Source organism: Drosophila miranda, assembly GCF_003369915.1.
Source record: "Drosophila miranda strain MSH22 chromosome Y unlocalized genomic scaffold, D.miranda_PacBio2.1 Contig_Y2_pilon, whole genome shotgun sequence".
Taxonomy (NCBI): Eukaryota; Metazoa; Arthropoda; class Insecta; order Diptera; family Drosophilidae; genus Drosophila; species Drosophila miranda.
The window spans coordinates 1,364,683-1,380,000 of record NW_022881614.1 but is presented as its reverse complement, the minus strand read 5'-3'; the positions used below and the strand labels follow the sequence as shown (position 1 = coordinate 1,380,000).

General features: G+C 47.3%; 1 pseudogene; it reads right to left on the bottom strand.

Annotated features, from left to right (window-relative positions):
- Positions 1-9,178, bottom strand: part of LOC117193669 — a 9,500-nt pseudogene extending 322 nt beyond the window's left edge.
- Positions 9,179-15,318: the final 6,140 nt, after the last annotated feature.

Here is a 15,318-nt window from a genome sequence, read left to right as displayed (position 1 = left end):
CCACAATAATTACAACATCAAAGTTTGAACCGCTATCCAAATACGTACGACATCCACGTACGCACTCTATATATGTATATATATATCGTTTAATCCTATATAATAAATGTTTGATCTATTGTTTTAAATAGTAATCAGGTAAATCGTGGGAGGAATTATTGTAGTCAGATAAATCGGTAGAGATCATAAGTGGTTTCCCTTCTCTAATGGAGGAGGTATGTATAGCTGGCTTCGGCTTGGCCGAAGTACCTGTTGGGTAGAGCTTTGAAACGGCCTAAAACCAGAACCATTTTATAAAGTTTGATTATTAAACGCCTTGAGTTTGATTTTCACTTAATCCTACAGACACACCACTAAATTGAAATGCGATGTTTTTGAGTTTTAAAATTTAAATAGCTTGAGATAACATTGAGATTGTCAAAAACATATCCAAGAAGATATATATAGAGCATTGCCGCAATGAATTCTCATGAGGTTCACCGTGGTTAAACTAAACAAAGTACTCAAAAAATTCCATTCTATTCTATTATATTCTATTCTATCTAAAACGCCACGGCCTAAGAGCCCTCTTAAAGGCTCTTGTCCGCCTCATGGATGCGCTTGCGTCGACTGTCGCGTCGCCGGTACCGATCTATGATGCGGGACCGATGCCTTTCCGGGCACAGCGCCTCCGGCGAACTATCCACCTTCTTCATCAAAATACGGAACGTGAAGGTGTGCTTGGGCGAGGCACTGGCCGCGCGACGTGGCGATGGTGGCTCGAACTCGCTGCCGCTGGAAAAACCGCAGCTGTGGAGCTGCCCCCCGGGGGCATGGCAGCAGTTGGCGCAGTGCCTACGGTGCTGGAAATGCGTGGCGTACCGTTGGTGTAGCCCGAGGGGGTGGACATTGATCCCGTGGACAGCTGCTGGGTAAGCACAGAGCTGGGCCGCGGCTCGAAGATGGAGGCACATCGCTGGTCGGTGCAGAGGAAGGTATTGACCTCCTCCTCGCGCTGATCGCGCTTGATTGTGAGCGGGAAGTGCTTCCGGCTGGGATCGGCATACGGTCCGTGCCCATGGCCGTGTCTGGGTCCGCCTTGGTACGAGGAGCTCGAGTCGTAGCTGTCCCGCGAGCTGTAGTTCGAGGAGGTCTGCTGCGAGAGCGGACTGCGTGCTCGCGAGAAGGCACTGAAGGGTGAGATGTGCAGCTGGCGGAAGGTCTCGGCCTTTTGCTTCTTGGTCATCAGCGGGAAGTTGGGCGAGCGGGCGGGCGTTACGCCACTCGTCTCTGAGGGCGTGTAGTCGAAGTGCGTCTCCAGCGAGGACTTCCTGCCGCAGGAGGAGCCCGACCGCTGGAATGTCTCCACATCGACCAGCTCGATGGAGCTCTTGCGCAAGTCCACGGGACGCCGGTGGCGCTCGACCGTGTCCACAATTTCGAAGCTGGAGGTCTGGTCCTCATAGCTGGTGGACTGGTACCGCGATATGGACACATCGAAGCTGGTGTCACGCGATGAGTACGGACAGTCGAAGCTGGACTCGGCGCGGCTCGACTTGCGATCGCCCTCGACCATCTCAAAGCTGTCGCCGCCCGAGTCCAGCCGCTGGAGGTTGATCAGATCCGTGTCCGTGTCCCCCCCGGGGCTGCGCAGCTGCTCGAGGAAAGCCGAGCGTGGCGGGTCGAAGTAAGATCGTCGCGATGGCGGCTCAAACTCAATAGTAGGACACTGCAGCGGCTGCTTCACGGGCGGGGCAGAGGCTGCCGCCTCTGCTACAGCCTGGGCGGCCGCCTCCACCTCATCCGTTTCGCGCCGCAGCGCCTGCAGATTAACATAAACTGGTTCTGGCGCAAAGGCCTTCAAGATCTCTACTAGCTCGGCGCGCAGCTCCTCCGGAATAGTCAGGTCGTTGGAGTCCGACTCGTGCTCTTCGCTGATCCGCGGCTCGATGGGCTCCCGGCTCTCTGAGCGGCGCGTGAAGTGGTGCACCACTGCTGCACCTCCCTCTCCGTTTAGGGCCACCACCTTGAGGGAATTGGTCACTTCCTCGACGAACTGCGCCATGGCGGCATCCGTCTGCTCCGGCTCGACATCCGGACCGACCTTGCACTCGGATTCAGCTGCTCTCTTCGCCTCCGCCTCCTGGTCTGGCTCGACTAGCTCTCGGAGTCGCTCATGCTTGATATAGGACTCACCTACCTTCTCGAAGTGGACATTGGCCAGCTCGAATGGCAGCTCCTTGCCTGAGGCTGATGCTGATGCAGATCCGGAGCCAGCTACCTGCTCCATTATCCCCGCATTGGAGTCCGCGCTGGGCCGCTTCGATCCCGAGGCCGAGCTCCCTGTCTGTTGGTGGTGCTGCTGCTGTTGCTGCTTCTGCTTCTCCTCCTCATCCCGCTTGGCGGATCGGCGCAGCTTGAGGCTCATCTTCGTGTAGTGAGCGAATTTAAGGGACATCTTCGGCTCGAATCCCACCTCTGACATCTGCTTCTGAACGGCACTCTTGGAGGCGGTGGACGAGGGGGCCGGACTGGCCGAGAATGTGCTCTGCCGGATCAGAGGTCCGCTGGAGGATCCCGAATCCGCGCGCGTGAAAGCGTTGGCGAAGCGGTTCGTGCGCGTTGTCATCACCTTCGAGGGCTTTCGCACAAAGGCCAGGATCTCCCGCATGACGCTCTTCTTCTCTTGCACCTGCGGCAGCGACTGCGCCGCCTCCTTCTCCCTCTCTCGCTCCAACTCCCGGGCAGCTGCCTCGGCTGCCTCCCTTTCCCGCTCCGCGCTCTTGTGGGTCTCGGCTGGATTGGAAACGTGGATCGGCGGAATGGGTCCCATGCCCATGGGGGACCGCTTCTCGCTGGCGAAGTAGATCGGCGTGAAGAGGCCGATCGAGGGTCGCTTCATTCCCACAAAGCCCGCCTCCTCCGGCTCCGTGGCCATGTCCTGCACGTAAACCGTGGAAGTGGGACTCCTCCGGGTTCCAGGAAAGCCCGTCTGGCAGCAGAAATCCGTGGGCGCAGTGGCCCCCAGTGGCGAGCGACGCTCCTGGGTGTGCACGCTGAAGGTGGGACTGCTCCGTCGGGGCTCTCCCGTTGGACTTCTGGCAGTGGGACTGGGCTGGTCGTTAGGGGATCGGAGGCCGCTGCTGCTGCCGGGGAAGAGCGGACTGCACCTGCCCTGGGGACTTCGATCGTTGGTGGCCACGGGACTACGGGACCGGCCCTGGGTGCCCAAAGAGATTGAGAGTTGTCCGCTATTCTTCCGCCGGCTGGAGGCCCGTAGTGTGCCCTGACGCGAGAGTGTGGTGGGCGTTTTCGATGAACCGCTGCCCGGACTCTTGGAATCCGTTTCCGTTGGCACCAGACTCTTTGGTGTCAGAGGACTTCGCTTCTTTTCGCTACTGGCCCCAGCCGAGGTGGTGTTGAGGGTGAGGTTGGGGCTGCGCCGTTCAGAGGGACTGCGTCGCGAGCGGAACGACTGCGACTTGGCCTTGTGGATCTTTGCCAGGGACTGGTGGTGGTGGCGGTGGCGGTGCTGGTGCGGTTGGGTGGAGGAGGAGGAGGGGCCGTTCAACTTATGCTAGTTGCTGTGAGGGGCGCAGCTGGTGGGGTCGCTGCTTCCGCTGGAGCTGAGGGTGGTGTTGGAGCCATAGGGATCCAGCGAGCTCTGCACGGACATCGAGCGGCCCTGGTTTTGGCGAGCGCGCCTCACTAGGCTAGAGTTGGGAGACAGCTTTCCGGGGTCGATGCTTTCTGGGTCTGCCTGCAAGTTGTAGAATCAGGCATAAAGGTGGACAACAGGGATGGATGGATGGATATAAATGCATCGCATGGATGGACAAAGACATGGCCATGGGCATGGGCGTGGACGTGGACGGATGGAGGACAGACAGATAGAGAGAGATGGCGAGGTGGCGTGAATGTGAGTGATTCTGAGTTAACACAAACAAAGCCAAAAGCGGGGTAGGTTTATATTCCACAAAAGCACACAGCAACCCACCTGGTAGGCCAAGGCATTCATGATGATCGCGTAGGGCACCAGGCTCAGCGGATGGATCTCCCGCATCAGCACATTGGCGGGTATCTTGTGGAACTGGATGTACTCCAGGAAGGTGCCCAATATCTCCTTGATGTCAATGTTCTGCAAAAGGAATTTGTTTGGTTCCTTTTATAAGAAGAATCATAAGAATCCTGTGGGACTTACAGGATTGTTGTCGTAATACTTTTTGCTCCACATAAGTGCCGCTTGAAACTTGGTAAACTCGTCCGCCCGCAGCTCCTCCCTGGCCAGAATCAGGCGCACCACATGCTGCGGCAGAAGTGTGAAGCTCCCCAGATTGAGCACCTCCGTCCCATGCTCGTCCACGAACTCGAGCACCTTCTGCACCAGAGTCTTTGTGCATTTGTACTGAATATAGCGCTCGGCGGAGGCCAGCAGGGCGCAAACGGTGTCCACGTTGATGCAGCACTGCACGAATCCTGCAGAGGCGCGACGTAGCTCCTCCAGGCCATAGTAATCGGCGGCATTCATCACGCCTAAAAAACAGACAAAGGAAATGAATGAATCCCTCTCTCCCCACCGTTATGCGACTTACCCAGCAGGGTGCGGGGCTGCAGGGTCACGCAGCCTGTGTGTATGTACTCGATGAGCTGGCGGAAGACATCTGGCTCAAACTCCTCAATGATCAGCGTCTGGTGCTGCTGGCCTGTGGGCTAGAGTCAATCGAATCTGAATTAGTACAGGGGAGACTACATATTGGCGCTAGCAGAACACGAACTACTTAGCGTATGGAAGGGAGGAGTGTGCAGGAAAGAAGCCAAATTAGGTATCAAACTTGTTGCAGACAAACCAAAAGTAGGATTCTAGATTTCGATTACTTGTAGACATATACACAATGTAGACACATTGTTGGCTACACAGCCCAATATTAGCCAACAATCTATAGATTATAGCCAGACTATAGATTATGCAGCAGTAACTTTTCTCTATTATTCTTTGTTGTTTGCACTGTCCAGTGCTCTACATTGTTATCTACATACTTACATACATACATATGCTCCCGCAAAATTCGTTATTAATAAATGAAATACTCGCTGAAAAAAATGGCATTTGTTTTCCTTCTGATTTGAAAGTTTTCACAGCAGCGAAAAGCAGCGAAAAGTAGCGAAAAGCAGCGAAAAGCAGCGAAGAGTATAACAACAACACAAAACGTCTTCCATATATCTATCTCTGTCATCTCTCTCACATCAAGCATGGCGTATGTATAATTTCATGATGAGCCTATGCAGCCGTTCTCTCCCGTCTTTCTTTCGCCCTCTCTAGCGCTCGATCGTTCTGTCGCGCTCTCGCTTGCATTAGGTCACACGGGCAATTCGGCCGCCCCGCCCGCCCTTGAATTTAGTCTGGACCTTGCACTTCTTGCACCTCGCCTATTGCGAAAAATTCTTCGATCCATCGCCATCTTAAACCGACACCACGCGTCTTCAATATGACCCCTTCTTGAATCGAGCTAGTCATCCAGCAGACTCGTCCTGCTCCCAACTAAACCCAACTAGAACCTTTCGCTATCCCTTCGACTTTGTATCGCTTTATATAACATCCCCTTCAATAAAACATATTAAACCGAACAATCGTCGACTTTTCATAAATCGATCGCACCCATACACTGCTGAAAAAGCTCAGTAGTTCCACATGCACTGTTGGTATATGCGTAGATAAAAGCCAGAACAGAAGAGCTCCAGGTTCCCGTTGATTAAGTAGTCCCCGTATCATTGAATGGCTTGTTTAAGGCAATCTTGTAATGTGTAGGATACTCGTACACTATCTTACAGAGTAGAGACGTGCAACACACTCCCCTATAAAACGCAAATCGCACAGGATAAAAAAAGCACATCTAAGTAAAGCACATAAAAGGCCATTATGATACATTCGAGGTACGAGTATTTTTAGCTCGTGAATGGATTAAATACACAGCACACACATACAGATGCAGATGCAGAAACTAATGCAAATACAGATACAGATAAAATTACACATACGAACAGATAGAGAGATAGAGTCGTAAGGGGAGAGCGAGAGATAGATTTTTGATGCTTGGTTAGTTGGTTAGTTATTATTATGTTATAATGGTTATTATTATGCGGATGGGGTTGGGATATTGATGATTGGATGATTGCAGGATTTGAGAATTGGTGACACAACAGGGAATGCACGAGAACATTGATAGGTATCATTAAAATGGATTATCAAATAGAACAGTATGCAAAATACAAATGTATTCTAAAATAATGTTACAAAAGAAATATCGAAAAGTTCATCCAAAAATAAACCCACGAGTATTCAATGATGCACACAGTCGCGCCACAGCAGTCCCCAGCAAAATGCAAAATCGCATCACACACACGCACACACACGAGAAGTACTCACTCCTTTTAGAGACCCAGTGTCGCCCCAGGGTAATCGATTATGAATGAATACAGATGCACAGACACATACTCGTACATACATACATCATACATACATACATTCATACGTACATACATGGATGCTGGTGCTTATACGAACCTGTTGTGCGGCATTCTGTAGATTCAATAGCGGCTCCGAGGAACGCTTGAGGAAGAGCCGCAGCTTGTTTTCCTTTGTGGAGGTCTCCCGCTTACGCTGCGGCGATGGCGCTGCATAAAGCATTTTTGCAAACACTCGGGAACGGGAGGCCAGCACGGCCTGTTATAGAGAGAGGAAGAAATGAGTTGTAGGTGATTAGAGACAGTAAAACTTCTTGAAAAAGAATATAGTACGAGTATATGTGTGGGTGTTTTCAGAGTTTCCCCGACTTTAATTACTTCCAAACTCAAGCCAAGAGTCAAAGTTACTTAGTTTTCGTTAAGGAAGCTCCACTGTAATATATAGGGTCGAGGCTGTGTAATGATTACGCAGTGACCTGATTTCAATACTCGGACATACAGACACGAACATAAAGGTGGTTGGGGGGGTTAGGGGATGATTATTATGATGATGATGATGTTTGGGGCATGCTACATACCTTAACGGCACAGACGGGCTCTCGGGTGTCGCCCACCAGGAAGGTTACATCACACAGCTCCGGCATGGAGGCGAGGAACTTCATGTCCTCGGCCAGTCCCGTTTTGTTCTCGAACGTCGATAGGTCCGGCATCAGCGCCTCTGGCATTTGGGTTTACTGCAATCACACAATCACAAGAGGCACACACACACGCACAGACACAGAGGATGTGCGTGCGAGAGGCAGGCTTTAGCATCATCGGCGGAAAGTACTAATTGAAAAATTCTATAAATAATTCCTCATTATATTCTCATACAGGGGGGCAGCGAGGTACTTAGATGAAAGCCCTATTGATCCTTTGAGACCAGGCCAGGCCAGGAACGGTGGCGTGGCTTGGCAGGTAATTAAATTGTAATTCTCTTCCACTTCCAAAAGTCCCCACAAATATCCGGCCTCAACACAGACACGCGTCTGCGCCCGCCATGCTCCAGCTCCTGGTCCTGGTCCTGCTCCTGGCACTTCTGCCATCGCTATTCCATCGCGCCAGCCGTTCGTGTGGCACCTGCACCGTGTGCGTCCTTGAGCATAGCTAACTCGCAAATAAAATGCAGTTACCATAAAGGCAAAAGGCAATAGGCGCCCTGCCCCCTCCCAGGCAAACGGCATGGCATCCGGAAATTCCATCGGAGAAGGACAACACCACAACAGGCCAACACAAGCTCTTGCACGAGTAAGTATTCTTCACAAAACAACATCAAATATAGGGTATGGATGGCAGCAGCAGCAGCCTTGCAAAAGATTGTTGCATACTTCGGGAAAAGTTGTTCTATATAGGGAGATGGTGCCGGTTGGTGGTGGGGCATGGCATGCACATTGAAAGGGCAAAAGTGGAATTCAAAAGGGAGAAATGTAATCAATGTCGTACCTGAATTGTCGCAATAGAAATGTTTGTTAAAGCTAAGTGGACCCTGGGCCCTGCCACATCGCCATCATCGTGTTGTACTTACCTGTTGCAATGTAAATATTCGTCTACGGGCCCCTCTCGCTCTTTTAGATAGTTATTCACAGATACATATTACAGTATATGTATCTCAGAGCGGATTGGTCATATATTGGTCCATATCCGATGCTAAATATTATACCATTACGAGAGTAGCATTACTGCAATCCCAAAATGAGCAAAGTAGGAATAAAGTACGAGTATTTACACCGAAATTGTATTTACACCAAAAATGAAGTGCCTCAAAAGTATACACTGTACAGCATGCCAATAAAGTTAAGTTTGAAAAGGAGTGGGTGGTGTCCGGATTAGTCCAAAAATTGTGCTGTGTATAGTATTTGTGTAGGTGCCCAAAAAAAAGGAAAAGGGAAAGTTGTATTAATATGTGCCACGCATAAATTTGAGAGCAAAAAGTTAGTTGGAGAAGGAGAGAGATGGAGAGGTGGAGAGATGGAGAGATGGAAAGTTGGAGAGGCAATAAATTGAATTTTATTTAGAATCCGTTTAGATTGTGGAAATTATTGGTATGAGTAAGCGAGTATTTCGCTTGGATATCCGCCAACAAAACTAACTTTTTTCTCTGCTTTTCACAAGCCGAACGCCGGCTGCCTCCGTATAGTGTTTCGCTGGGGCGTCACTTTCACTTTCACCACCCCAGAAGCGTGCTTGTACGAGTATGTGTGGGTGTACAAATGTGTGGCAACAAAGACAACAAAAGCAACACCACTTCGTGCCACGCTCTAGCACTCTATCTATCACTCTATCTTTCACTCTATCCCTCTGCCACTTTCACACAGAAATCAAATGTTTCGATGCTGACGCTGATGCTAATGCTAATGCTGATGCTAATGCTGATATTCCAGTTGCAGTGGTCGCTATTTAATTCAATGATTCAATTTTTCTCTATCTATGGCACATTCCAACATACACACACACACACTCGTTCACACACACAGAGGACAGGACCACTCGACTTGGCGAATGTCGAAACGGACACACAGGACAGCGACGGCAGAAAGCTTCTCGTTCGGCGGAAGCGAGTTTTGAAGTGAAATGAACCGTTTCGCACGAGGCACAGGAGCGTTCTGACTCGAGTCCCTGCCTCAAATATTGTGTCTACATCGAAATCGACATCGAATCCATGCACAGAGCATAGGGGATGCCTCTGCGCATGTCCTCGACCAATCGATATGTGTCCTCCGGGTGTGTGGGTGCTGTCGCCTAGCCTGGCCAGGCAACAGTTTGTCCGTTGTGGGGTGGGAGGCCCTGGGGAGGCTCGGACAACGTGGCCACGACCGTCGTCGTCGTCGTTCGACCAGACCACTTGTTTGCTTCATTCTCGGGGCACACGTCTCGTGTTGTGTTTATTTCTCCATGGCGCAGGTGCCGTGTGAGTGGCAAACGTAAACAATGTGCCTTCCCGGCTCGATAGAGATGACAGGTGCGTCCCAGAGTCCAGTTTCACAGCTAAAAAACCCAATTGAAATGCGGTGGCAACCCCGCTCATCGGCACATCGGCAGTCCACTTGAGAAGGCAAGGAAAGGGACCCGGCCACCGATGCAGGCACAGTGGGACGCGAGGCTACAGTTTGGGATTATTCATTTTTTGCTTTTTTTGTTAGTGTTGATAGCATGATGATTCTTAGGAATGATACTGGTAGATAATAAGATAATGACTGATGTTTATGGGTATACATATATGAAGAATACCTACCTATATCGTAAAGATGGCTGATGATGGATGATGGATCTTCAAACGTTTTACTATCTTAAACTCACAAAAAGGTAGATATTGTTAATTTCGTTATATTCTCAGATGTTTTTCTTCCACTGTGATCAGGAGAGATTGCCAACGTCCACTTTGACTGTTGCTGTTTCTGACTCTGGTTCCCCGTTCCCCTTTTTCTCTTGCCATGCCCCTTTCCCTTCCCATAACCGTTCCCCGCTCCGGACGACTGCCCTGTCACAGAACCATGCCATTAATTACTTTCGCAGCTTCCCTTTCCCCACATCACCAACCACAACCGAAGGAGAAACTGTCGCACTGTCTAACTGCTGCTAAAAATAGTTCTCCCTTCAGCAGAACCAGAACCACAACCAGACATCCATAGATCTTCTGGCTGATCGGTTGAGAACTCCAGGTAGTTCGGTGTTCTGTCCTGACGCCGCCATCCCGCTGTGACCCATTGAGACCCGCTGTGACCTGTGACCTGTGACCTGTGGCTAGTCAACGGTTCCAATTGTATTAGCACTTGACACAGCGCAAAGAAATCAAACGAACAAATAAACAAACGACAGAGAGAGAGAGAGAGAGTCAAGGATGCAGGCGGCAGCCGTGAGAAGCAGCAGGCCAGCAATCCCAGAGAGGTGATGGGAGCGGGAATGAGATGAGAGTTGCGCAGACCAAGACGCCTCCGCAACACTTGTGTCCGATTGTGCCCGATCACAGCTGCTGCGATTCGCATCCGCATCTCTATTCAGTCGTCGGCGAGCGGTCGTCTCTTTCAGTTCTCTGTTGCTCCGTGGAATCTCAAGAGTCGACAGTCGAGAATCTTTATCCATCTATCTAGACACTCGTGCCGTAGCAGAGCAGTACATGTGCGCGAACTTAAGTGAATTAGCCCGCAATTGAGGCTCAATTGATATCTACTATATATGTACATTTATTCGGTTCTATAGTGAGATAAACTCTTTAAAAGATACACCAAGACACGTGCCCGGCACTCTTCGATGTGACAGCTTGAGTTCCGTTCCGTTCCCTTTCGTTTCCCCCCTCTTTACTGATCTATAAATATAACGCACCCTGAGGAAAAGTTCCTCCAAATTCTTGTGTACATCTACCATATACAAGGTGCATCTAGTGATGCTTTTATGCGCCATTTTGGAATAGTTTCGGTAATTTGCGCATCTCTAAACATTTTACGACCGCGTTTACCGTCGGGTTGCAAAAAATCAGAAGAATCCGAGAGAACCGCAGAGGAATAGAGAGTGCCAGAGAGATGATACTCGGATTTTATAAATACTCGTATAGTAGATATCAAGATTTTATTTCGATCGGAACGGTCTTTCCCGAGACGTTTTGACCTCGCTTCCTAATGGTTTCACCCGAGAACTTCTTGTCTGCCGCATTCTCCTGCAGCCGCCGTCGTCTTTTACATATATATATTTATATTCATATATGTATATTCTATGGATATATATATAGTTAAATATCCGTAACTCGAAATTTAGTTTTTAAAAAAGATTTTATTTTTAATACTTAATTTCTTTGTCACAAGATTGGTTGAATTCCCCGACTTAACTTTACGTCTGCTTGTCTCAAACGGAACTGATCTCTCTGCTGCTGGCTAGTTTCCATGAGCCCTTCTCTTGGACCCCCCGACTCTGGCTTCGGGCGTTGCTTTCCTCGGCTGCATCTTCGTGTCGGTGGCGTACGTGCCTGGATCGATATTTGGGGATGCGTCGGCTGTGATGAAAGGCATCCACTGCTGGCGATCGGTGTTGCATTACATGACGGAGCTAGGAATGTGATACTCCTTGGTTTTATGTCTAGCTTTGATTGGTCCTCATGAGTGGCGTGATTCTAAAGAATCGATATCTCGAGAGTGGCGTGATTCTAATGTTGATGAAACAATGTGGTCCATTGTTTATATTATGGGGGGCCCTAGCTTGGGGTATGGGAAGAAACAGTTATTGATTCTTGAGTGGGGTCCTGTTACTTGTGTGGATGGGGTGGATGAATTGTACATAAACATAATGTGTATGGGATGTGGGGAATTATGGATATGTCACTCCCCAACGTTTGTTATTAGCCTGTCCCTAGGCGATTACCCTCGGGTATAGTGACGGGGTGTCAAGTGCGGTGGCTGAGGTTGGTTCCTCTTCTGCTTCTATTATAGGGTTAATACATTTAACCGTGACTCTTTTAGAAGTTTTCTTAAATTTAACAGCTACATAACTTAGTAGTACTAATATAATTATGACAAATGAAATTAGTAGACTTATTTGTAATAGGTTACTATATTTGGTGTATTGCATAATTATTTCATTAGTTTGGACATACGACAGTGGTTTTATTTTAGTTATGTTGTTGTTGACATAAACATTCTGGGCAAAATCTAACATTGTGTTTGATATTGTAAATTCATTTAATTGGATTGAACAGTTGTTGATTTTTATAATGGTATTTCCTTCAGCTATGATTTCTTGGCTTACACAATTCTGGTTTAGCGTTGTTTTTGGAAGATTCCATGTGATTATTGGGTTCAATAAAGTTTATTTGAAAGTTTTGAAAAGTATTGGAATATGGACATTTAGTGTGAATTTGCATTAAAATTCCTTTTATACAATTGTCATTGGTTTTCAATCTAGTTTCTTTAACAAATACTTCTTCATTTTTTATGTAGTACTTGTCGTATGTCATATCTGTTAACATGTTATTTAATTCGTCTGGATACGGAACGATTTTATAGATTGGTACTTTTGTAATGTCTTTGGGAATGTTGGAAATTATTAGAATTTCGTTGGTATCGGATTTTAGCCATGTGGAGGTTTTTATATTTAGTATTTTCTCAGAATTTATTTGTTCCAGGTAGTCTTGTTTTAATAATTTTGGATTAAATATACCGAGCCTAGTTAATTGCATACCTAGTTCTATATCTTCGATATATTCTGTGAAATGTTGTAGATTGAATATCAAAATTTCTATTTGTTGATTCCTGTCTTTTTCTTCATTTAGTTTGTTTATAACGTTTATTCCGCTATTAACTGCATCTATTACCAAATTTAGTTCATTCATTTGAATGCTATGGCTGGCTAAATTTTCTATTTTTTGTTCCAAATCGACTTTATCTTCCTGATCTAGTGTTCCAAAGAGATATTTGTAGGCTGTTCCTACTATATTGATTAGGCCTCTTTTATTTCTTTTGGTTATTTTTAGCCCGTTCATTTCTCTTTGCAATTTGTCTACTAGATATTTTATTTGGATTATGTCCTGGAATTTAGTGGCTTGCATTAATAAATTTTGGTATAGTTCTTCGGTTTTAGTTACATTAACAGTTAGATAATGGTATTGTTAAAGTTATTTTATTTGTAAGACAGCAGAAGATTAGTATACAGAATTATATGTGCTTCCGAGTAACATACGCAAGAGACAGACGCCGAAAGAAGAATATCGATATGAGAACATCGATATGAGAACATCGATATGCAGCAGGTCACATGCGCAGTGTTGTTAGAGATCAATATCTAATTATCGTGGCGGTCACTTTGAACACTCCTCCTCAACACAACGCATGTTTACAAACTTTAAATATACTTAACTAATATTCAATAACATGTCAAGCACTTATAAACGATCTTTTAAACCAAATGCGAATACAAATTTATGGTGCTTAACCTTGGCTAAGATCTTTGTGAGGACATCTGCTATCTTCTCATCGGTTGGCAGATACGCAATGTTGACTTCACCTCTCTTGAGAACCTCTCGAATATGATGTATCTTGACGTCGATGTGCTTTGTACGTGCATGAAACATGGGGTTTCTAGCAAGCTGCTGTGCTCCAATGTTGTCGCCGTACATCTGAATAGCTGACTCCTTGGACATCAGCTTCAAGTCAATCAGTAGGCTGCGAAAGTATATCGCCTCTTTTGCTGCAGATGATAAGGCTATGTACTCTGCCTCCGTGGAACTGAGGGCAACCGTCGATTGCTTTCTTGACTCCCAAGAAACCGCTCCTCCTGCCAACATGCATACATAGCCAGTGAATGACTATGCCCAATCTGCATCAACAAAACACTCAATTGCCTTTCCTTGCTTTGTGTAGCATATCTCCCAGTCGATAGTTTTGCCAAATATCGAAGGATGTGCTTGGCTGCCGCTTCATGCTCGGAATGAGGATCCTTGTTACGTTGTGCTAATTTGTTCACCGAATGCGCAATGTCCGGACGAGTCATAACGATAAGATAAGATAAGATAACTCTCCAATTAGCTTTTGGAACGATGTGATGTCGACCCTGCGGCAGTCCTCTTTGTTTCATGCCACCTGGTAACCAGCTTCAAGAGGCGTGGACGTCTGTCGACAATCTTTCAAATTGTACTGTTCGAGCAACTCTCTAATATACTTCCGTTGGCTGATTGAAATCGCACCCGTACTGCCTTCACGTTTTACCTCAATACCTAAAAAGTATTGCATAGGCCCGATGTCAACCACATCAAATTCTGCTGCGATCTTTATCTTGATATCAGATATATCATCTAGGTCCTTACACGCCAAAATAATGTCATCTACGTAGACAGCTATTAGACACATATTTTTACCTGGCTTACAATACAGACAGGGTTCGTTGACAGTCGGTATAAAACCAATGCGTTTCAGCGTTGCATCCAACGTAGAGTTCCACACTCTTCCTGATTGTTTTAGGCCATATATACTTTTGTGAAGCCTCAAAACGTGATTTGGGTGAACTTCGCTGATGAAGCCCTCAGGTTGTCTCATAAAAACCTCATTTTCCAATTCGCCGTTGAGATACGCAGTGACAACATCCATTTGATGAAGGTGGAGACCATGTTCGACTGCAAGTGCAATTATCAACCTGATAGTTGCGTGGCGTACAACTGGTGCAAATGTTTCCTTGTAGTCGATCCCGTAGCGTTGGCTACAACCTTTCGTCACCAGACGTGATTTGAGCCTGTTCACGCTTCCATCCGGATTGGACTTAACTGCATAAACCCATCTGCATCCAATGGACTTTTTCCCGCTAGGCAATTTAGTAAGCGACCACGTGCCGTTCTTCACGAGATGCTTCATGCTTCATTGATGCTTTCCATATCTCGCCTTCAGTAGACCGTTCAGCTTGTGCGTAGTTTTGTGGAACTTGTACGTCTGCTGCCAGTATCGCATTGAGCATATGATACTGCTTCCTTGGTCGTCCTAGTTTGCCCGTCCGTACTATGGTTGGGCGTCCTGGTCCTCTTATTGGTTCTGGAATTACAAGAATGTCATTACTAGACCTAATCTCCTCCTGATTTTCTGGCTCATTTTCTGGATCTTTAAATTGCTCGCTATCCATTTCGGGTTCAGAGTCCTGGTTTTGTTGAACCTCAATTGATGCCATGTCATTGGAACATGATGCATCTAGTTTGCCCCCTTCAGGCTCTACAAAAATGACATCCCTACTCTCTACGAGTTTCCTGGTTTCTTTACTGACCAAACGATATGCTTTGGCCGTATCCGAGAGCCCACCATTATATACTCTAAGCCTTTCTGTGCGAACTTTGATTTCTTTGTTTTATCTAGAGCTATCGCTACTGAGCCAAAA